The sequence below is a fragment of the Callorhinus ursinus genome, unplaced genomic scaffold (genome assembly GCF_003265705.2).
Source record: "Callorhinus ursinus isolate GAN/ISIS: 27379988/994484 unplaced genomic scaffold, GSC_fseal_2.0 scaffold2, whole genome shotgun sequence".
Lineage (NCBI taxonomy): Eukaryota > Metazoa > Chordata > Mammalia > Carnivora > Otariidae > Callorhinus > Callorhinus ursinus.
In genome coordinates this window covers 73,399,739-73,423,537 of record NW_027397064.1, presented here as the reverse complement: position 1 = coordinate 73,423,537, position 23,799 = coordinate 73,399,739, and the positions used below count along the sequence as shown (strand labels likewise).

Below are 23,799 nucleotides of genomic sequence, written 5' to 3'. Positions count from 1 at the left end.
CAGGTAAGGGAAATCAAATACATTTTATAATTGAGAAACCAAGATGATTACTCTGTAATGTTACTGTAGAAATTCTCAAAATCTATTTCAAGTGCCTATTTTTTTATGAAAATAAAAAGAAATTAAGTTAAAACTTGTAAAGCAACTTCACAAGTTTAATGAGCTTGATGCAGAGTTCCTGGAATTCAGTGACTGTCGGGGGCTTGTTACTATTAACCACGGGCTTGAGGCAAAGGTAAGAAACAGAAATAATACCAAAAAAAGGGGAGGGGGGAATAAGAGAAATAAAGCTAAAAGAGGGAGAAGATTTTTTAAAGAAATTTAATGTTAGCCACCAAAAATTTCAAAACTATCAGCAATATTTTGAATTGAAGATGACTTTCCAAAATCTAGCCTGCTAAGTTCGTGGTCCCTGGCAAGTGCCTTCTTCAGTGCCCAGAGCCCTGCCTTTCACCTGTGTGCCCACGTCCATCTGTATCTCTGCTCTCAAGGAAGTACTTTACGGAAGTCAGGTACACCTTATGTGAATAAGGGCAAATGTGAATGTTTAAGGAATATATGCATTCTGTCTTTTGGCACTAATTTTTGAATAAAAATCTACTCAAATAAACTTTCCAACTTGGAAAAGAAGCATAAAGAAGCTTAACGGTGACCAGAAATGGTGTCATTAAATTACACCACTTTGGCTACAAAGCGTGTGAGGTTTTATTAGGCTAAATATCATATGGAAATCACATATCTCTTAGATATACACATGACCATCAAAAAAACCCAATGCATTCAATGGCAAGTTATAAATGAGGAGAGGCTGCTTTAAAATATAAAGTTATATAAAGTTATTATGTATACTAAATATAGGGAAAGATATTTCTAAAAATTGAATAAGAATTTTTCAAAAAGGCACCATTAATTAGGTCTAAATAGGCGAGAAGTATAATATCCCACACCTAAAAACCATGGTTAAAGAAAGTAATTCAAAAGACTTTTTTATCGCTTCTCGGCCTTTTGGCTAAGATCCAGTGTAGTAATCCGAAAGACTTTTTAAAAAGTTTTTATTTAATTTTCTTTTCAAAATTTATTATTTTAAAAAATGTTCAATGACTGGATTTCAAGAATGAGTCGCCATTCTTACAGATGCAAGGCTGAAAGCAAAGGATTTTCCCAGTTGAGAGCAGTAGTATTCATTTTAATAAGGATCTTAAATACAAATAGGCATGATTTCACAAGAGGCCATTCTCACTGCCTGTCTTCTTCCCTTGGAGTGCTCGGAGAGGGCATGCCTGAAGCCGCAGCTGATGAGCAGACCTACTCCATGACTTGGGAGGGAACTCTTGCACTGTGCGTTCCTATCCTCCAATTATAAAAGTTTGGTCATTAAATTTCCCAACCTTCAATTTTTCTCAAGAAGATATTAATGACTACACTGCTGGGTGTTTCTGAAAACCAAATGGACAATTTATCACTATACCTGGAACATACCAGCTGTAACCAAACTCATAAACAAGTGAGACTCATCAGATGAACAGAAAAAGACTTTATCCCCTGTCTGTATCAACACAGTGTGTCCTGACCCAGGGGTGAAATCTAAGAAAGCCTTTCTGGTCATTCTCAGATAAATGAAAAAAAAAAAAAAAAAATCCCCTTCAGAATTTCAAGATGCAAAACTACTCTCATTTCCACAGTTAAAATGTGTCTTCCACACAATCACCAGAGTTCCAGAGTTTCCTTAGAGTTAAAATCGTCTTCCTTCCCTAGCTCAGATTTGGTTATGGCAGGAACTTGAGATGGAAACGTGGAAACAGGGTGGGGGTGGACGAAGAGTGCACTAAGCATGTTCTCTCTTGAGATGGCCCCGCTCTTCCTTCACCCTCATTAGCTATTACTCCCCACTGTGTCACAGCAAAAGTGAGGAAAAAGGCCAAGATACCAAGACATAAAGGGTTTTTTATTGGCTGTGGTTAGCAGAGACACCCCCTGGGCTTGGCAGGCATTTATGGGGCCAGCTTCATTTTTTTAGCGAGTGTCTCACTCTCTCTCTCTCCATCCTGCCCTTCCTCCAGATATTCAGACATCAAGCGCAACCGAAACACAAATATTCTACTTCTTGTTGGTCAGAGGATAGCTGTTTCCCTTTCACAGTCCCTTACTCTGTTGTTACAGGCTATTTCCTCAAGCTGCTTGGTCCTTAGGATTTTTGCTCATACTGAGGTAGATACCTACCTCCTTCCTATTGCCCACAGCAAACTCCTGAGAATACTTATGAAGTCCTCTCATTGGCCTCTTTGGAGACTTCTTCATTTCTCTTCATCTTTCCAGATTCTTCTATAGGCTGGACCTATAGGAGTTAGCTGTAGGTAACACATTTAGTTGTATACATTTGCATAATGTCTTTGGAGGCAGTGAGTATGTTCTAGTTACCTATTATAGTCTAACAAAACTTAGTGGCAATGACAATTTATAATTATTTCTTAGCATTCTGTGATTTTTGGCTTAGCTGGAGAATTCTTGTTTGAGATCTCTCATGGGTTTGTGTCAAGTAACAGCTCAGACTAGCATTATCAGAAGGCCCCACCAGACAGGAAGCAGAAGCTGCCAGGGCTGTTAGGGACCATATCTGGAACTGAGTGATATTTTATTGATTATAACAATAATAAGGCCTGTTCAGGCTTGATTAAGGGGTTAGAGAGATGGATGCCACCTTTGCAGGCAAAAGTAGCAAGTTGAAGAGCAAATGACATGGGAGATATTGTAGCCATATTTGGAAAATACAATCTTCCATAGAGTACTTGCTGCTTATATTCTTGAAGCATTACTTGGAACAGAAACTTTTCAGTTTAAGTTCCTGATATTTAGGCATTCAGAGGATGTTAGTTACCTATTCGTCCACACCATCCATCCACATTTTACTATATTATCTTTCATGATGCTAAGATGATTAGGTTATCCTCTTAGTTACAAACCTTATGAGTGTCTCAAAGTGTAGAAGTCAAATTGTTCACAATATTTGAAAATAAGTATCCCATGAAACATGCAGGAGGAAATCTTTTGGAATGGAAGAGAAGAGAAATTTATTCCCCTTTATACTCAGAGTTTAATTTATTTTCTTGACCATTAACATGCACTTGTTGGTGCAGAATGTTATGAATTTTAACATATACGTAGGTTTGTGTGGTCATGACTACCATAATCAGAATTCAGAATGATTTCATGGCCTCTCCTGCAGAACTGTCTTCTACTATCCTTTGCAGTCATACTCTCCCTCAACTCCTCAATTTTAGCAATCTTTAATTCCTTTTTCCCCCTAGATTCTATTTATTTATTTGAGAGAGAGAGAGAGCACGAGTGGGGCAGAGGGGCAGAGGGGCAGAGGGAGAACGAGAAGCAGGTACCCCACGGAGCAGGGAGCCCGACCTGGGGCTCAGTCCCAAGACCCTGGGATCATGACCTGAGCTGAAGGCAGCCGCTTAACTGACTGAGCTACCCAGGCACCCCATCAACCCCTAATTTCTTTTCCTTCATTATAGTTGTGTCTTTTTCAGGATGTCAAATACATGGAAGTATATAATATACAACCTTTGAGAACATTTTTACTCAGCGTAATTCCCTTGAGATTTATCCAAGTTGTGTGGATGCATAACTCACTACTTTTTATTTCAGAGGATTAGCCCACTGTATGAATATAGCACAGTTCATCCAGTCGCTTGTGAAAGACCTTTGTCTTTTCCAGTTTTTGACAATTGTAAATAGAGTTGTTATGAATATTAATTTACAGGTTTTTGTATAAACATTGATTTTTAATCCTTCTGAGTAAATTGCTAGGACTGAGATTGCTAGGTCATGGAGTAAGTATAGATTTAAATTCCTAAGACACTGCCATCCTCCTGTCCAGGATGGCTGTCTCATTTTGCATTCCCACCGGCAATATAAAAGAGTTCTTATTGTGAATCCTCACCAACACTTCCTGTTATCAGCAACATGTATGTTGTACTTATATATATATATATAAGCAATATAAATATATTATTTAATGAGTTTATTAGGTAAATAGTATCTCATCATTATTTGAATGTGTAATTCTTGAATATCTAATGATGACGGATATAATTTTAAGTACTATTTTACATTCATTTATTCTCTTCAGTCAAGCGTCTATTCAAGGCTTTTGTCCATTTTTTAACTGAGCTATTTCTTTTCTTTTCTTTTTTTTTTAAGATTTTATTTATTTATTTTAGGGAGAGAAAGAGAGAGGGAAGGAGGAAGAGCAGAAGGAGAGGGACAAGCGGACTCCTGGCTGAGCACAGAGCCCAAAGGATGTGGGGCCCAATCCCAGGACTCAGAGATCATGACCTGAGCCAAAATCAAGAGTCAAGAGCTTAACCGACTGAGCCACCCAGGTGCCCCAAGAGCTATTTATTTTCTTAATGTGGAGTTTTAAGTATTTTTTATATACACTAGATACACATTCTTCATTAAATATGTGATTGGCAAATATCTTCTACCAGTTCCTGACATTCTTTTTATTCTAGGGTAGGGGGGTGGGGGGATGGGTTAGCCTGGTGATGGGTATTGAGGAGGGCACGGTCTGCATGGAGCACTGGGTGTTATGAACAAACAATGAATCATGGAACACTGCATCAAAAACTAATGATGTAATATATGGTGATTAACATAACAATAAAAAAATTTAAAAAAACAAAAAACAAACAAACAAAAAAAAAAAAGAGTACCTTAAGCGGGGCAAATTTTTTGACCTTGTTTAAGAAGTTCTTGCCTAACCCTGGGGCATGAAGTTTTCTTCAATGTATTTTTCTTTAGTTTTATATTTTAAACTAAGATTTATAACTGATTTTGAGTTAATTTTTATATAAGGTATCATGTTGAAATTGAGGTTCTTTTTTTGCACTATTTTAACATCATTTGTTAAAAAGACAATCTTTTTTCCCCCCATTTATTTGCCTTTATACTTAAAAAAAATCACTGGCCATATTTGTTTGGGTCTGTTTCTGGACTCTGTTCTGCTCTATCAATCCATATGTTCATCCCTTTACCAATTCTGTACTTTCATATTTACTATAGCTGTACAGTGAGACCTAAATCTAGGTAGCCTGATTCCTCCATCTTTGATCTTCTTTTATTAAAATTGTTTTGGCCAATCTACTCCTTATACTAGTTCATTGGTCTTTCCATATAAATTTTTAAGTGACCTTGTCTATATCTACCAAAATCTTGCTGGGAGGGAGTTGATTACAATTGTGATAAATCCCTAGATCAATTTAGGGAGAATTGACTCCATTAGCATGCTGAATCATCTGATCAATTTCAAATTGTATCCTGCCACCTGGATCCAAAGTATAAAAATTTAAGAAAAATGACAAATATTATGCTAAGTGAAGTAACTAGGAAGAAATTAGTTAGTCCTTAACTCTAATTGGTTTAGTCCTAAATGTATATTTGGTGCATATGTCACCTATATATTTAGATAATCTGTCATGCTTTCTTCTTTTTAGGATCTTCCTTACAAGGAGGATTATAGGAGCATTGTTTTTACTATTTAAATTATAAAATTAGATACCTATTAAATTTTTGTTAGAATTAATGTACTGTCATCTTGTCATAGCCTGGTGATTGATATGAACCTCTGGCCTCTGCAACCACCACATCACTAATAATTGTAGCCAGTAGAGTACAGGGAGGCTTAGCTGTCTTCATTTTAATTTTACTTCTAAACTTTTATCATTATCTCTCATCATGTCAGGAAGGTGGAATGAATAATAGCTTCCATCTGCAACATTCAGTGGCTTATGAAATTCTAAGGTTGGTTTAGAGTGATGCTATTGACCCACATCCCATATGTTATTGTGTGGTTCATAATAATAACACTGGCTTATCATTTCTCATCCCCATACAAGATTTAATCTTATAAAATCATACTGCTGCTGTGCCATATGGACAATATAATTATGCACATTTCCATTTTTTATTTCAATTTGCAACTGTGAGTATTCTAAATTGTATACTCTTCTAATCTGCATGTGTATCCCAAATATTAGTAAAGATATGTTTAAGGTGCATTTAATAATGATAGCATGTTTCTATCTTTAGTGATGGTTCATGTGGGAGTATTTGAATAAAGCTGGCATGATTTTGCTTCAGAGAAACTAACAGCAGTTAGTAAGTTGATTGATCAGTTTCTGGTTCCTGACATTTTGATCCATGATGTGAGCACAGGATGCTTACTTACCATCTGAATCTCCTGGGGACTTAGAACACTACTCATCAATGCATCATTCTGGTGGGAAGGGGAAATGAAGCAGAGGAATAGAAAAAAAGTCAGTTAATTGTGGGCTCATAAAAAGGTTTAAACTCTAAGTTCTTGGCAGGGAATTAATAAGAGGAAAGAGGAAAACAACAGTGGATCTGTGTTTCTGAATAATCATATTCTGCTCATCTTGATTCAAATAACACACAATTATGGATTTCCCTTTCCCTAACAAAACGTGTGCACACACATAAAAATGGATGCAGCTGAAAATTTAATTCATGCAGAATTTTGGTGTACTTTCGTTATGTCTAATCACATATTGATTTAAATAAGTCATATTAGGGCGAATAGCACAAGACCCAAGGTTTCTTCTTTTAGAATTTTTAAGATGCTCTTTGATCTTTACAGGTCATAAAAACCTATGAAAATTCTTTGGGTCTCACAGAGCCTTGAGAAACTGGTAATCTTGTACTGTTCCACTAGAGTTTTCTTTGATGGCTTTCATGTCTGGGTTCACAAAATGTTTCTGTCCAATTTCTTCCTTTAAACATGAAGTTTTCAAATTTATAATGCAGCTGATTGGTACTATCCGTCAGAGAGGAAAAAAATATAATTCAAAATTGCAGTGAAAAAAGATGTGGTTTAAAAATCTTTTGAATTCTTTTCTTCTGATAAAATTTTTATAGTTTAAAGCTTTAAAGTTTCTTAATTATCATTCTTTTTCTCTTATAAATTGGTCCATATTTTTCTTACTTTTTCTTTTATTTGATTTCTGTAATGCTACTGTCCTCATTAAAGTGCACTAAAATCATCATATTATCCAACCATTGACTTGTTCATATCTTCTCTGTATTTGCAATTATCTACATGGAATTTAATTAATTTAGTTAATGTTACTCCTTAATATGTGAAGGGGAAATAACTTCCATTTTTCTAAATCAAAAAATGTATTAATTCCTGCTAATGTCACTATTATCTTTTAGCCAGTGCCTTAGTTTCTTAAGTATTTGTGTGTGCGTGTGTGTGCGTGTGTGTGTGTGTGTGTGTGCGAGCACGCACACATGTGTATGGTTTACAAGTGATCCATTTCTAAGGGGACTTTAAGTAACCCATGCTTAAAACACATTGTTGGTGTGACACCTGGGTGGCTCAGTCTGTTAAACTTTTGCCTTCAGCTCAGGTCATGATCTCAGGGTCCTGGGATTGAGTCCTGAATCGGGCTCCTTGCTCTGGGTGGGGGGCTGCTTCTCCCTCTGCCTGCCACTCCCTCTGCTTGTGCTTTCTCTCTTTCTCACTCTCTGGCAAATAAATAAGTAAAATCTTTTTAAAAATTCTTAAAAAAACACATCGTTGGAAGAATAAATTAAGGGGTTAACCAAAATGAAATACATTTATAGAAAACAGAAGGAGTAAATGTTTCTAAACACTTGAAGATAAATTGATAGCTACAACATGGCACTGAAATTTATTCTTAGTTTTCTTGGAACAAAAGAAAAGAGAAAACATATTGGATTGTAACCTTTCATCTGGAAGCATATGTATACATCCACAGACAAAATATCTCTAGATCAAAATCCAAGGGAAAACAATATCCCTCAACAAGCTCGTGATAAGACCTTATTTTTAAAAGTTATTTGTCACCAAAGTACAGGTCTGCCTCTCAAAAATAAGACACTTGAGGTAAGGCCAATGTGAATGATAAAAATATAGACTTATTTGAAGACCCTACGTTCCCCTGAGTAAAATGAAGGGTTTTGGCAATCTTGATTAGACCTAGAGTATACCAATGTTAAGATTAAAAAGAAGAATAAAAGCAAAACACTTAACAATTACAAAAATATAGATAAAAGCTATTCCAAGTCCTGAGAACTCACATCAGGATTGTAGAAAAAGTACTCAGTTGTGGTAGTAAGAAGACACATTTTAAGGACGTTGAGCATTACTAAGCTGTCAAAACACAATGGTACCACTTAAACAGACTTTTTGGACCAGCCCCAGTGACATTCTTTAAATTCCTCAAAAGAGAGAAATATTCTATAAGTTTGGTTGAAAAAGAGAGTACAATTAAGAATCATCTATGTACAAGTCTTCTGAACCCAGTAGAAAGTGCCTGAGTTGAGTAAGGGCAGAGTAAGAACGATGGCTGCCGATGTGGGTACAGGTCATTGAACAGAGGACCAGGATATCTGCAGAGCAGAGCCCGTGTGGTGTTCCTAGCTATTGGCATGCTATAAAGGTGATGCTTCCAAAAGCCTATTAGAGAATAGCAGTAGCATATGCTGGAGTATTTCTGTCTCCTGCCTGCACTACATAAAAGAAAATATGCTTCTGGTTCACACACTTGTATAACGGGAGTCCTAGGAATTTAATTCAAGGTCCTCATAACCATGGAATATGGGAATGGGGAGATGGGAGGGGAATTTGAACAGTAGATTGCTATGATTTGCAGCAAGTTTTGATTATTCTCATTGCACCTGTAGTCTGTTGGATAAGGGTTCAACCAACTTTAACAGGCATTATATTGTGCGAGAAATAAAGATTTATTTTAGTTAAGAAATATTTATTGAGTAACTCACATGTACCACATACTGTGCTAGAAAATGCACAGTCTCTACTCTTACAAGGCTCCATTTTGGAATGTGGGACAGATAAACAGATTTTAAAAAACCCATAATTGTATGATTTAAAAATGTGATAATATAATGAAGGCAAAACTGAGTAAGAAAACAGGGCATAATGATAGAAATAATGCGGTGGGAGATTACTATATAGGTTTGTCAGAAAGCAATGGCAAAAAGGAATCACCCTTGTATGGGAAATACGTGTTTGTGCACATGTGTATGCAGGTAAGGTTTGGAGCAGAGGACTGAGAAAAGAAAGACTGCAATTTGCCAAGATAACACATGTGTGAAGGCCTGAAAGTTGGCATGCTGTGTGTGAGGAACTGAAAAAGGACAGTGGACAAAGAAAGACAGAGGAATGAAGTGGTGCAAAATGAACTTGGATCATGACCGAAGGAAGGCATCACAAATTTCATGGTAGGGCACGATCATTGTCAGTTTGTTCAACTGCAAAAGATATTGAAACATTATGAAAATGATAGTAGTATAATAGTAGATTTATTTTTTAAAATATTATGATGGGATTTTGAGAAACAACAGCTAAGCCAGCATAGTTTTCTTTCTTTCTTAAAAAATTAATCAAATTCCACAATAAAAAAATACAGAGCAAATAAAATAGCAAAAACAAAACACATGGACAACATGGATCCAAAATTAGTTCTGTCATGTGAGCTTCTCTATACTCGACATCAAACACAGATAATGAATGAAGAAGTGGTGAAAAAGTAAACGCCACTAAGCCCAGGTGTTTAGAATAATTATAAAGAAACTGAAATTATTTAAATGCCCTATGTGAAAGGTTATATGCAGTAACCCAATGTCTAACAATTTCTTAGTAAAAGTATTTTGATTGTGCAGATGCTTTATGTATAAATTTTACTGGAAGATTTTTACCTCAAAATTTGCTAGATCTTTGGATTTCACAATCTACACTAGTTTTGTAGAGATAACTTAAGTGTATCATTTAAAAATATCTTAACTGGAGTTTTAGGGACCAATGTGGACAAATTAGTAGAGAGGAAATCTTGTCATTCGGAAGATTGCATATTAATTAGTAACTTGTTAGCATGTTCATTTTGTACTTTGAGCATGCCTGGTACATTTATTATCAGGCAATGCCGTGATTCAGCTCCTGACTGGAAAGAGTCATTAAAATAATTTAATTAACTGAATGTTAGGAGAAAGAATAATACCCAAATTTAATCAAGGATTACAATCATGTACCTAATACTGCAATGTCTATTTTTAAAATGTTTAATAAATCTTTGAGTTTCTTATATGGACAATTCTGTATTCTGTATTGGTTTAAACATTTTTAAATTGAAATGACATAAAATTTTAGATATAAGAGTAGTGCCATATTTTTAGGTGTTTGGGGTGCCTAATAATAAGTGGGCACTTATTTACATTTAATGGATGAGGCTAGTCTGTTTACATGCTTAAATAAATATCTCCGAACGTCTGTGTTATTGGACATAACCAAACCCAGAGTATTTTCTCTAATATCCAATTCCTTTGGTCATACCCACTCATTTAGATCACTGCCTAAAAATACAAACACCTCACAGATTAGCCCTCAGCACCCATTAACAAACCTTATTAATCACATTAGCTAGCTACAAAAATGAAAATCATTTGGAAATAAAATTGCTAAGCGCTTAATTTTTGCTCCATAGGACACTGGTTGATTGATGATTCAGAAAAATCTTACTTTGACAAGTCCCCATTATTTCTTTGGGCTCTCTAATGCGCACTTCCTCCCCCGCCCCACACCCCAGTTATTTTGTCATGCTTCCTAAATACTCTTTTCTCCACTTATATAAAAGACACATTTTAATTTCCACTTCCTTTATTATGGTTTCGCCCTACATTTCCCTTGAATAACTATTGTTTTCCCAGTTAGATTGTGAGTTGTTAGGACATACAAATCACAGTTTCTATAATTTTCATGCACACCTGTGAGCTTAGCTTAGCTATGTATCCTTATGTAGATGAATGTTTTTGGAAAAGTTGGAGGAGGGTGATGGTGTTGGCACATGTTTGCCACAAGGAGTGAATGTTCTTGGCCCAGCCAAGAGGTTCAGAAGCTTTAGGTTCTTTGAAGGAGAGATTGAATGAGGGTAAAAAGCATCAAAGAAAATATTTTCTTGGTTCAAATTTTTCTTAAGGAACACAAAAGAAACAAAATACATTAATGTTAATAATATTGATTAGATGTTATACTAATGTTAGCCTAATGGCTTTATTGACTTTTATTAAAAACTAAATAGAAACTTGCTCTCCCTTTTCATCAATCTCCTCATTGTAATAATAGAATAAAAGCAATAGGACTTTGAGAGTTCTTCTAATCTATTTTCTTACATTTCAGTGGATCAGATTGTAAAACTACTCAAGAGAGAGGCACGAGGAATTACAATGAAATTGATAGATAACTCCTGCTTATACTAAAAGAATACAACAGTATCAACATTATTGGCTCAAGAATGAAAATTCATTTTATTTGTTACATAGTTCATGTTGCCAATCAAGAAGTGGCACCCACTCTAATGGAAAACATTATGTACACTAACCATAATGGAGAAATCTGACAGATATCACCTTAGCAAAATGATTAAGGTTAAAATTACCAGTAATAAGTCATATTAATACCATGTACTCCTTGATATGATGGGATGAAAAGAGTTCTTCTCTGTCTTATTATCCCCGGTCCGATCATGAAAAGCAATCAAATGAACTGGAATTGAGGACTACTTTATGAAATACCTGCCCAGTACTCTTCAAAAGTATTAAGGTCATGGAAGACAAATAACAACTGAGAAAAGGGATATAATGAGAAAAAGCAATGTAGTAGCCTGCAGAATTTAGTTAAAAACTAATGTCTACATAAAACCTGCACATGGGCATTGATAGCTATTTTATTCATAATTGCCAAAACTTGGAGGCAACCAAAATGTCCTTCAGTAAGTTAATGCATAAATAGACTGTGGCACATCCAGACAATGGAATATTATTCAGCGCTAAAAAGAAATGAGCTATCAAACCATGAGAAGACATGGAGGAAATTTAAATGCATATTACCAAGTGAAAGAAGCTAATGTGAAAAGGCTGCATACTGTATATTCCAATTATATCACATTCTGGAAAAGGCAAAACTATGAAGGTAGTACAACTATTAGTGACTGCCAGGGGCTAATGGGGAGGAAGGGATGGCTAGGCAGAACACAGAGGATTTTGAGAGCAGTCAAACCAGTCTATACGATACTACAATCGTGAATAAGACATACATTTGTCAAAAACCATAGAAATGCACACCACGAGTGAACAGTAGTGCAAACTATGGACCTTGTGTGATTATGATGGATGTAGGTTCATTGATGGTGACAAATGTGTCACTCTGGTGGGGCATGTTAATAATGGGGGAGGGAGGCTATCCATGTGTGGGAGCAGGGAGTATATGGGAAATCTTTCTACCTTCCTCTCAATTTTGCTATGAACCCAAAACTTCTCTAAAAAATTAAGTCTTAGAAGAAACTGGTGATATCTGCATGAAGTATATGAAGTATGATTACATAGTTAGGTGTAAAATGCTAACGTAAAATTTTTCATCTTAATAAATATACCATGGTTATGTAAGAAACTAACATTAAAAGAAGCTGTGGGAACAGTATACAGGAACTCTGCCCTATCTTTGCAACGTTTCCATAAATGCAAAATTATTTAAATATAAAAACTTCAAAAAATAAAAAAGCTTTAAATAGACAAGAAAATGTATTATTTATAACCCTGGTCTACCCAACAACAAGGATATCATTATTATAATAAATGCCATCCGTATTGAACTAGAGAATATTTATATAGAACGAAAACATTGTGATCCCAAGAAATGTTTTGTTAAAGAAAACTCATGCAACTTATCAGTCACTGTTCTAATTTCTGGAACTCCAGGGCCAAAATCAAATATGAGAGACAAAATTCTTGTAGGCTTTTTAAAATTTTTATTATTGAAATATAGTTAACATGCAATGTTATATTGGTTTCACGTGCAAGATTCCTGTTTAAGAGAAAGTACATACTAGTAAAGAATAGAAGAAGAAGAGACATACCAAATAAGTAATCAAGAAAATAAGATAATTTCTGATAAAAGCAAGAGTTGTGAAGAAAGCACATTTCTATAAAAAAATAATAATGTGAGGTTTTATGAGAAGGTGATTTTTTTGAGTGTGACTTAAAGAAAAATTTTCAGTCAGTGACTGTCTGAGGATAAATAATTTAGGCAGAGGGAACAATGAGCACAGATTTCTTGAGGCATAGAAGAACATGGCAAGTATACCAGTGAGGATCCTGGAAATATTATTCAAACTTTTGTAGGTTATCTCATGCAAAGCATCTATTGTAGGACAGTAAAAATGACATAGGATATCTTTTGTGGTACTATGCCACAATATGGGCAAACTTTTCCTTCTATGAGGCTTTTGGTGTCAGGCACTGACTCAGTCTAGTCAGACTCAGTCTAGTCAAGGGTTGAGCTTTGGTTAGGGTTTGTTGTTGGAATGCTTTCCCACACTGCAGTTCAAGCATCCAATTCCTTTTTGATACCTTGTGTTTGTGGTTGGTGTTAGTTTGGCAGAGGATTTTTCTCTCTGTCTGCTTTACACTAAGCTTTGCATTTTCCTTTGTGGTGCACTTTGGAGAAATCTCTACAAGCTCTAGTATCCTCTCAGTACTTCACTGTTACTTGTTACTCAGTGTGCTTACGCTAGTGGTGAGGATAGGGAGTATTCATTCACTCTTGTGGCTAAGTTTCGGTCCAAGGCAAGCCCCGTGTTTCTGGACCTTGTAAATGTGCTCATGTCAGTGGTGTTGCCCGTTGCCCACCTGTAGTTCTGTGCTCAGCATCCATTTCTTCACTTCTCCTCAGATGCAGAGGGTATTATTTTGTTGTTGTTCCTTTTCTAGGTAGGAAGGATTTTGCTAGTGCCATGGGGGAAACAAAAAGGTATTTCCCTCCCAGTTGAGATATTTGTCTCTGGGGGAGAAAAGGGAAAAAGAATGGTGGGGAGAGGTATTGCTTTATTTTTTTCCCCCATAGCAGCCTATTCCTCTCCCAAGGCATAAGCCACAAATGACTCTGTATGACTACAGTTACCAGTATTTTGTGTGTGTGTGTGAGCCCCTGTGAGATTTGTGCAGTGGAACCTATGAATAGATATGCATTCTCCATTTATCTCTGGTCTCCAGCGTTTCTATACTCTCTTGCTGGCTCACACACTACATTTACCTACTCATTGCCATTTTTGCCTAAATTCTTACTACTGTGTAGCTACATTTACCTGAGGGATGTAAATGCTCATGTCTTGTTTTTCATTTTTGCAGGCATTTGCCTTTCCTTAGATTTCAGGTTGGTTGTTTGGCCTGTGACTTTCCATCTATGATAAGTTTTAGAAAATTTGTGACAATGCAGGTTGTTTCAATTTGTTGGTTGGTTGGTTGAAGAATACAAGCAGTGCTTCTACCAGCTTCCTGTATTCTAAGCAGGAACCAGAAATAATAGCACTCTTTAAATAAAGGGAATAAATATTAATTAACAACATAATATCCACAATTTCTTATGAATATTTCAAGAAACATAATGATATAACCCATAATTGGGTATATTAGGAATCAATAAAACGGATTCAGAAATGACACGATGTGGAAATTATCATAAAATATTAAAAGAACTATTATTAACATTATTTAAAGGAAAAGATGTACATAATGAGTGAGCATATATAGAATACAAGCCCCACAATATAAACTTTAAAAAATGGAATTCTTAAATTCAAAATATAATTTTTGCAATAAAAGTTTCCTTGAATGGGCTTAACAGCATATTGGGGCTTCAAAAAAAAAAAAAAAAGTCCATGAACCTGACTGTTTTTAGTCAATTGCAATGGAATACAGTCTTCAATTTTATAAATTGAGTTTTATAAGTCATTCATTTAAAAAATAATTTGAGTCCATTATTTTCCTAGCACTGGGCTAAATTTAGAATGCATAGAAATAAAGGAAAACTTACCTATTTAAAGTATTAATAGTTTCTTTGTATAGTGATGAAATGTATGAAACAATTAGCAAATCATAAGTACATGAATGTGATATTACCAAAGTGCTTTAGAAATTCAAAAGAAATCAAAGTCTGAATAAACTATGGTAGTTAGACAAAATTGTTGCTCAAATTCACACTTGAAAAGCATAAAATTGGCACTTGAAAGATGGTAAAGACTTTGAACAAAGAGTTGAATAAATACTCATATAGCACTTACTGTGGGTCGGATTTTATTTTTAAATTTTTACATATATTATATATTAATTTTCACACTAACCTTGTGAGAAGGTAATATTATTATTTCCCTTAACGATGTGGAAGCAGGCTCAAAATAGGTGACTGCCAAAGTATAATAAGTGGCAGCCTTAGGACTTGAATCCAGGCTGTCTGGCTTTGGACTAAGGCTCTGAAGTACAGAGCTGGGCATTTATCTGGCACATTTGGAAAGAGATCACTCTGACTGTAATAAATGATTGCAGTTTGGACTTGTTGGGAAATATTAGCTGCATAGGATAAGATCAGACTATCGTAGACCTTCCCTATTGTTTGTTAAAACTGCTGAGCGTCTTCTATAGGCACAAATAGAATTCCTTGTTCCTTCAATCACTTCCAATTGATTTCTAAGCTAGGATAGAAAATGGAAACTGCATTAGTTAAGAGATGGATGATCCCCTTTAAGTGATGGACTCAGAGCTAAAAATATCAGCAAGGAAATTCAATTCACAAAGCACTACTTCACATGACACAGAGCAAGCTATTAGCCCAATTGGTATTTTTAATAGAGTTGCCTTCTGTGACTCCATTATTGCTTCTCAGAGGTCATCTAAATTACTTGTTTTAAGGAAAGACCAAAAAAATATGTGTTTGAGAAACAAAGCTTTTCATAGGGAAGAGATTTTTTTTTTAATTGTTGTTGCTCTCCAATTGCAATAACGTAAGAGCTTTACCTTTGCTTTAGAGCTCTGAAAATGGCACAGGGAAGGCACTGCTGATACATGTGACATCAGTTGATTTCTGATGGGCATATATCCTAGTACGACCTAGCCTTGCTTTGTCTGCTATCTGTTGCTTTTGACACACTAAAAACTTCAACTCTATACAAGTATTATGCATTTTGTATATATGTGTATAGCCAGTAGAGTATATTTACAGGGCATTGCTACTAAAAATAAGTGTAATCATCATAAACACTATTGATTTCTCAAGAAAATAATTATCTGATTTCTTTTTGAGAAGTTGTAATATGTAGTGAGGGCCCACTAATTTGCCCAGCAACACACTGTACTCAGCAGTAAACATCTGTATTAACGCCAATTATTTGAAATGGTGTGAGGGAAAATGAAAAGCCATCCAAGATTCTGGGGTTTTCCAACTGTTTCTGAACGCTATTTTGGATGAATTAGAAGGTACATGTTATTTCAATAGATTGAGCTTAAAAACTGATGAAAATAGTGAAAAACAGTATCTTAAAAATCTTAGGTGAGAATTCATCTCCCTTTGCCAAAATCAGGAAGGCTTTTTACTCTATTCTATAAAACTAAAGTAATTTTAGGTATTTAGCATGGTGTCAATCTTAGAACAAGAATTGAACAAATAATTATTAAACAAATATATTGATGGATAAAGAACATATGAAAAAATTGATGGGCCTTCAGTTATAAATTCTCATGCTACTCATATGCAATTCTTATCAGACCTCAGGGTCAGTAAAACTGCTTGTGCTACAATAGTGAGGGACATAAGGCCTTAGCAGCATCAAATTATTGCTCAAAGCAATATTCATGATTTTACTCAAGGCAAGAAATATATATATATATATATTCCTATAGAATGAGAGCTGTAAAACCTGTTCATTTTCTTTTGGCTTTGACTCATAACAATCATATTAACTTAAAGTGTTGATATGTTTGTTTCCTCTGTATGTACTTATTTGTATTTTTGCCTTGTAATTTAACTATTATTTACACATATTTCTTTTATTATAAGCTAACTTGGCCAGTGCTTACTGTGTTACATTATCTTGGATCTAAGTTATTCAATGTTTTAATCAAATGCTCCTTAGGGCCAGAGATGGAAACTGGATTTACAAGAGATTCTGTATTATATAAATAATTAATTTCAGTCATTTTATGATTAATTTAGCTACCTTATTCTAATCATATGTAAAATCTGGAGAAAAAGCAAGTCCAGAATTATAATATTTCCAGGGAGCATATTTATATTTATAATTCAGATTTTCTTTTTAATTAAGTAAACTCTATGCCCAGCATGGGGCTTGACCTCATGACGCAAGATCAAGAGTCACATCCTCCACTGACTGAGCCAGCCAGGTGCCCCTCATATTTATAAGTCAGACTTGATTTTAGTCATAAAACTGTTCGTATGCTGATGGAGTTAAATTCAGTAGTTAGTAGAAGTTAGTTCCCGCTTGAGGACCTGAATTATGGTAGCTACTGTGAGTTAGCCCTTCTGATTCAAAGATGAATATGATACGATTCCTTCAATAATAAGTAAACAAATGCACACAAAATCCTGTGGAAGTCAACATGTTGATTTATTTTTGGGGGGGTTATTTTGCAAGCACTCTGTAGGTACACTTTAGTAGCATGCAGAGGATACTCCCCTGACAATACAGATTTTTGCTTACTTTTCTCAGTCTTTCCAAGTTCCATATGAAAGTCTCTGTGTCTTTGCCTTCAAATCCTTAGACTATCACTTATACAGATGAAATGAATACCAAATTTCTGTGGCTCAAGGACCTTTCTTTATATGTAAATGAATTTTTTGAAGGTCCTAAAAACTGACAACTCATAATAAATGGTGTAATGGTCGAACGACCTGTTAAAGACAGATCTGTGTGGCATATTACTTCACGTCGTCTCATTTGTTCTGCATTTGGTGAAAAGGAATGACACAACACATATGATTGGACTAGATAATTTCTAGTTTTCCTTCTAGAATAATGCTGCTGTATATGACAATAATTTAAAGAGAATTTGAAACGAATAATGAAAAGAGAACCAGAAATGCTAAGAGTATTGTCTGACCTGTAAAAGATCTGAATATTTTTACCAACTGACATGTAGGTGGATTAATAATGAATCTAATCAATAATTTTATTTATACCATTTTTATAAGGCAACAATTACCAGAAATTCAATAGAATTTCTTTCACAAATGACATTTCCTTTGTGTACTTATTCTCTTAATAATAATAATATTAATAATAATAAATTAGCTTTTTTCTAGTATGCTGCTTCATTTCTCACATAACAAGTATTTAATAGTCATTAATTTTTTTGCAAGAATGCCTTTTTTCATTAAAATAAATATTTTAGTGACTATATGCAATTGAACTCAAATTTGGTTCTTAAGCAAGCAAGCTGTGTGGGTATTGATAATACAGCAAATATTATTTTAATAGGGCAAATTATGTTTGGAAAATGTTTTCTTTTATCCCACTATCGAAATCAAAATTCTCCTACTTCCCAATTCATGTTTTTTTATTGTGATGTAATTATACAGTAAAATCCATACATCCTGTTACGTAGTCCTGAGTCTTAACAAATAAATACAGCCATACCAAGATGTAAATTAGTTACATCAACCCAGATTATCTCCTTGTGAGTAGAAATGCCTCTCCAGAATCAGAGTATGTAACCATTTGAGTTGGCCTTCTGTCAGTTATCAGAGTTCATTTCCATGTTCTTCCATGAAGCAAAAGTTCATTGGTTCTTATTGCTGTGTAATATTCCATTGCAAAGGTGCATCTAGTTTATGTATCCATTCACATATTGGAGGACTTTTGGGTTGTTTCTAGGTTTTGGTAATTATGAAGAGGGTCTCTATGAACATGTACATTTGATATTTTATATGAACATGAGCTTTCATTTAGTTTGGATAAATCATACCTAGGGATAGGATTGCTGAGTCCTATGGTCAGTGTATGATTAATTTTATAAGAAACTGCCATTTTTTTCAAAAGTGGCCACAGCATTTTCCATTCCCAATATCAGCATATGAGAGGTCTAGTTGCTGGGTCCTCAGACTTGCTAGCATTAGGCATTTTCAGTTTGTCTATATATTAGCCATAGTAAAACATTTGTAGTAGAATCTCACTGCACTTTTAGTTTTCATTTGCCTAACAAGTCATTTGTCAACCGAATTTGGTGAAGTATCTGGGATTTTTTTTTTCATTGAGGGGGAAAAAGACTGCGCTGAATCTATATATCTACAGAGAATTTTAAAGAGAACTGATATCTTAACAATGTTGATTCTTGCAGGAAGAAAACTACTATATGGAAATTTGGATCTCCACAAAGAGTAAAGAGCACTAGATATAGAAAATACATGATGTGATAGTTCATTTTATGGGGATCAATCTGCTTGCAGGACATAGCCATTCTTTTCTATGACTCTTGGAAAAGGCCATATCTTGAAAGCCATACCCACATCCAGTATTACTTAGGGCTGAGTGAGGGGATAAATTTAATTGTACCCAAAATAATTAATCTTCTGTAATATCTAGTCTTTATTGGTAACAAGGATGATATTTTGACCTCTATTTGCCATACTCCTTTGTCTTAGTTAGTGGGTGCACAGCTCAGATTGATAAATGGAATACTATTTTGGGAACCTTCATAAAACCCAAAGCCTCATCCTCTAGTCTGAGGGCTAAAAATAATATGTAATTCATCTTTTACATTTTTTTAGTCAGTCAGTCAATGGGTCAACAAACATTTATTTTCAGAATGTAAAATGGGTAAATTTTCCACCTGCTAGTATATATTACATATTTTAGAATTAAAAATGGGCAGAAGACATGAGCAGACATTTCTCCAAAGAAGACATACAGATAGCCAACAGACACATGAAAATATGCTCATCATCACTTACCATCAGGGAAACGCAAATCAAAATGATAACGAGATATCACCTCACACCTGTCAGAATGGTTAAAATAAAAAACACAAGAAACAACAAATGTTGGTGAGGAAGTGGAGAAAAAGGAAAGCTCATGCACTGTTGGTGGGAATACAAACTGGTGAGGACACTGTGGAAAACAGTATGGAGTTTCCTCAAAAAGTTAAAAATCGAACTATCCAATAATCATACTACTGGGTATTTACCCAAAGAATACAAAAACACTAATTTGAAAGTATACATACACCCCTGTGTTTCTTGCTGCATTATTTACAATAGCCAAAGTATGGAAGCAGCCCAAGTGTCCAGCGATAGATGAATAGATAACGATGTGGTATATATACACAGTGGAATATTACTCAGCCATAGCAAAGAATGAAATCTTGTCACTTGCAACAACATGGGTAGTGATGTGAGAAACAAAGCCAGAAGAAAAATTATTAAATTTCCTTACTACCTCCAGTCCATTGACAAGTCCTTGAAACATGCAGAGGGACATTCCTCTAGGGACTCAACTGCCTCAACCTTAATACTTTGCTAAGGGCAAAAGGCAATCCTAGCCTGAACCTTCCCCCAACCCCACCCCAGGATCCTGTAAGTCTACTTTAATGTATAAGAATTCCTTTGGAAACTTCCTCTATCTCTAAACCCTTCAGGATACGTGTAGACGATCATCCCCCAAGCATATGGCCCACCGATACACATCTGAAGGGTCTCATGACTAAGGTTTTATTAGATAGTAATAAATGACCATTTCCCAACAATAGCTAGCCCCCTCAGGGTCCTGGAAACCTCGCTTCCAAAATTCCTTAGAGACTTCTGCTATCACTAACCCCCTCCCAACTTGAAAGTATATAATGGGCTACTCCTCATGACCCCAGTGCTGCTCTTTCTGCCCACAGGCTCTGTTCTCGTGCTTTAATAAAACCACATTTTGCACCAAAGACATCTCGAAGTTTTTCTTGGCCATTGGATTCAAACCCTAATAACGTCTTTCCTACATCAGAGAGAACTAGAGAGTATAATGCTAAGTGAAATAAACCAATCAGAGTAAGACAAATACCACGTAATTTTGCTCATATGTGGAATTTAAGAAACAAAACAAATGAAGGAAATAAAAAAGAGAGACACACCAGAAAACAGACTCTTACCTATACAGAACAGATGGTTACCAGAGGGGAGGTGAGTGGGAGGTGGGTGAAATAGGTGATGGGGATTAAAGAATACAGTTATTTAAAGTAATAATAATAAATTTTATTAATCAAATAGTAATACCAATTACATGTATATATTACAGTTGTATATAGTTATAATATATATTCTATATAATTATTATTTTTTTAACAAAGATTTATTTATCTGCGAGAGCGAGAAAGAGAGTACATGAGAGGGGGGAGGGTTAGAGGGAGAAGCAGGCCCCTCGCTGAGCAGGGAGCCCGATGCGGGACTCCATCCCGGGACTCCAGGATCATGACCTGAGCCGAAGGCAGTTGCTTAACCAACTGAGCCACCCAGGCGCCCCTCTATATAATTATAATATACATTATTACATATTGTACATAACATATATTATTACATATACATATATGTTTCATTCCATCAGTAGCTTTTGTTCTTCCAATCTTATTCTCCGTAAATGTTGATAGTGGCAGCTTTGGTGGCATAAATACCTGAGGTAGAGGCCTAAGCAGTTACCTCATTGGCAGGTATTTTTTAAGAACTACAGATGATGCTAGATTGATTCAGAATTCTAAAAAAGGCTTAGGTCAACAGATAAAATAATGTTATTATTTCAAGGGAAGCACCATTTGATATTTCGCAGTTCTCTTTCTGTTGGGTCTTCTAGTATCAGCTACAATACGGCTCAAAGAATTTGCATACTTCAGGAGTGACTCAAGGTGTGGCAACCACAGAGTGGCACCTTTCTTCCTCCTGCCCTGGCCGTGCTTCTTAAATTCCAAGAGATTTTACCACCATGGTTAGAAAGTAAAAACCCCACGTGTTTGCAGTTTTGGAATTTCCAGGAAGCTTGTCAAAAGTCTCAATTTCTTTTTCAGGACACATCTGTTCACAACAGGGCATCCAATCACATACATTTGCAGTAGTTGGTCTAGACACTGCAAAATTCCTCAAGCTAGAGAGTAATGCTAAGGAAGAATTTAGATTATACTAAATTGGCATTTACCTCGATAACAATAGAATATTTCCTACAGCACCTGCTGTGTGGAGCAGGTATTGCACAACTTTGTTTCAGTTTTAGCAGTATTGGGAACAGATTAGCAATGCAAAAGATGTTGAATAGGCTTGGAATGAAGGCCAAAAGAAAACCAGAACTCAAGAATTATAAAATTAATTTCAAATTTGCAGTAGGTACATAAATGTTTAGTATTGTGCATAATCTTAGATTTTTAACAGTTGTCATGGCAGAACATAAAATTATCTTGTTAATAAAGGAAGTATACATATGTCCCTCTACATAGAAGAGAGGAGAAAGAAAAACTCTAAGATACAACTAAGATAACAACTCAGTTGTGAACTCAGGAGTGTACTGACATAAACACACGCACACACACACAACATTAAAATATAAGCCAGGAAGTGGTATCAATCCAGGAAGTGCTATCAATCTGGTCTTCATTTATAGAGTGCACAGTTGGAATTCTATTACTTTGTTGATACTTCCATGACTCTTGGTAGCCTTTTATTTCTCTTCATATGGTAAAAGTGTAGTTCATTTCACATTATATCTCTTGGTCTGAACTACTATTGTCCCCATTATTTTCTATTACTCTTGAGTTTGCTTTTTACTGCCAGGTTTTCTGTAGAGAAAGTGGAATTGCATAATATTCACTGATTTTTGGGGGTGGACACAGCAATCACAAGCTTCTTAAGCTGAAAAGGGAGTCCCTGCATTACTGCAGGGTCTGCATCCAGGACCATCTCGGAACCTATTTCTCTTTAGAATCGTCCTGCTTTAAATGACAGGGTTTAATCATCCAGGAGACTCTTCCTTGGGGACCCTATTTATTATTTAGAGGTTAAACTAGTCCAGAATTGGCCTCCTGAAAACTGAACTCATCTTGAGAGAGTTTCAACCCAATTAACGGTATAGAAAATGTTCTAAATCTCTTTGTTTCTTATGCACATCTAGGTCAGATCAGAACTACAATAAAATCCTCAGTTTATCTAGAAATGACTTCTATACCCTTGGACAGGAATTTAAGTAGTACAGAAGGGCAAAACCAAAACCCCCTTCCTTAAAGTATTAAATCTCGTCACAAAATGCAAGGCACTGGTTAACGTTATTTATTTATTTATTTATTTATTTATTTATTTATTTATTTATTTATTTTTGCCATTTTACTATTTATTTTCTATCATATCTTTTCTTGTATTTTTGATGAATAACTTACATACAATGTTATATTAGTTTTAGGTGTACAACTAATGGATTTGACTATTCTATTACTCAGTGCTCAACACAATAAGCGTAGTCACCATCTGTCACCAAACAATGGTATACAATATTATTGATTATATTCTCTGTCCTGTATTTTTCATCTCCATGACTTATTTATTTTATAACTGGATGTTTGCACCTCTTAATTCCCTTGATCTATTTTGTTCATACCACTGCCCACCCACCTCCCCTCTGGCAACCACCAGTTACTTCTCCGTGTTTAAGAGTCAAGGTTGACATAATTTTTTCACAGTTTCTTTATATACAAGTTCACTTCTCCTTATATTTCATTTACTCTTTACAACTGACTCCACTCCCAGTAGCATCAGGAACAACTGGAAAATAAGGAGGTCACCTTTAGATTATTGACAACCATTAAAATGTTTTACCATCATTTATATTCTCCACAATTCAGGAAATAACAACCCACAGGTTTTCGTGGATG

The 23,799-nt window shown here is 35.3% G+C and overlaps 1 pseudogene; it reads left to right on the top strand.

Moving 5' to 3' along the window:
* Nucleotides 1–989: 989 nt before the first annotated feature.
* LOC112813134 (U2 spliceosomal RNA) lies at nucleotides 990–1,164 on the top strand (annotated as a pseudogene).
* Nucleotides 1,165–23,799: the final 22,635 nt, after the last annotated feature.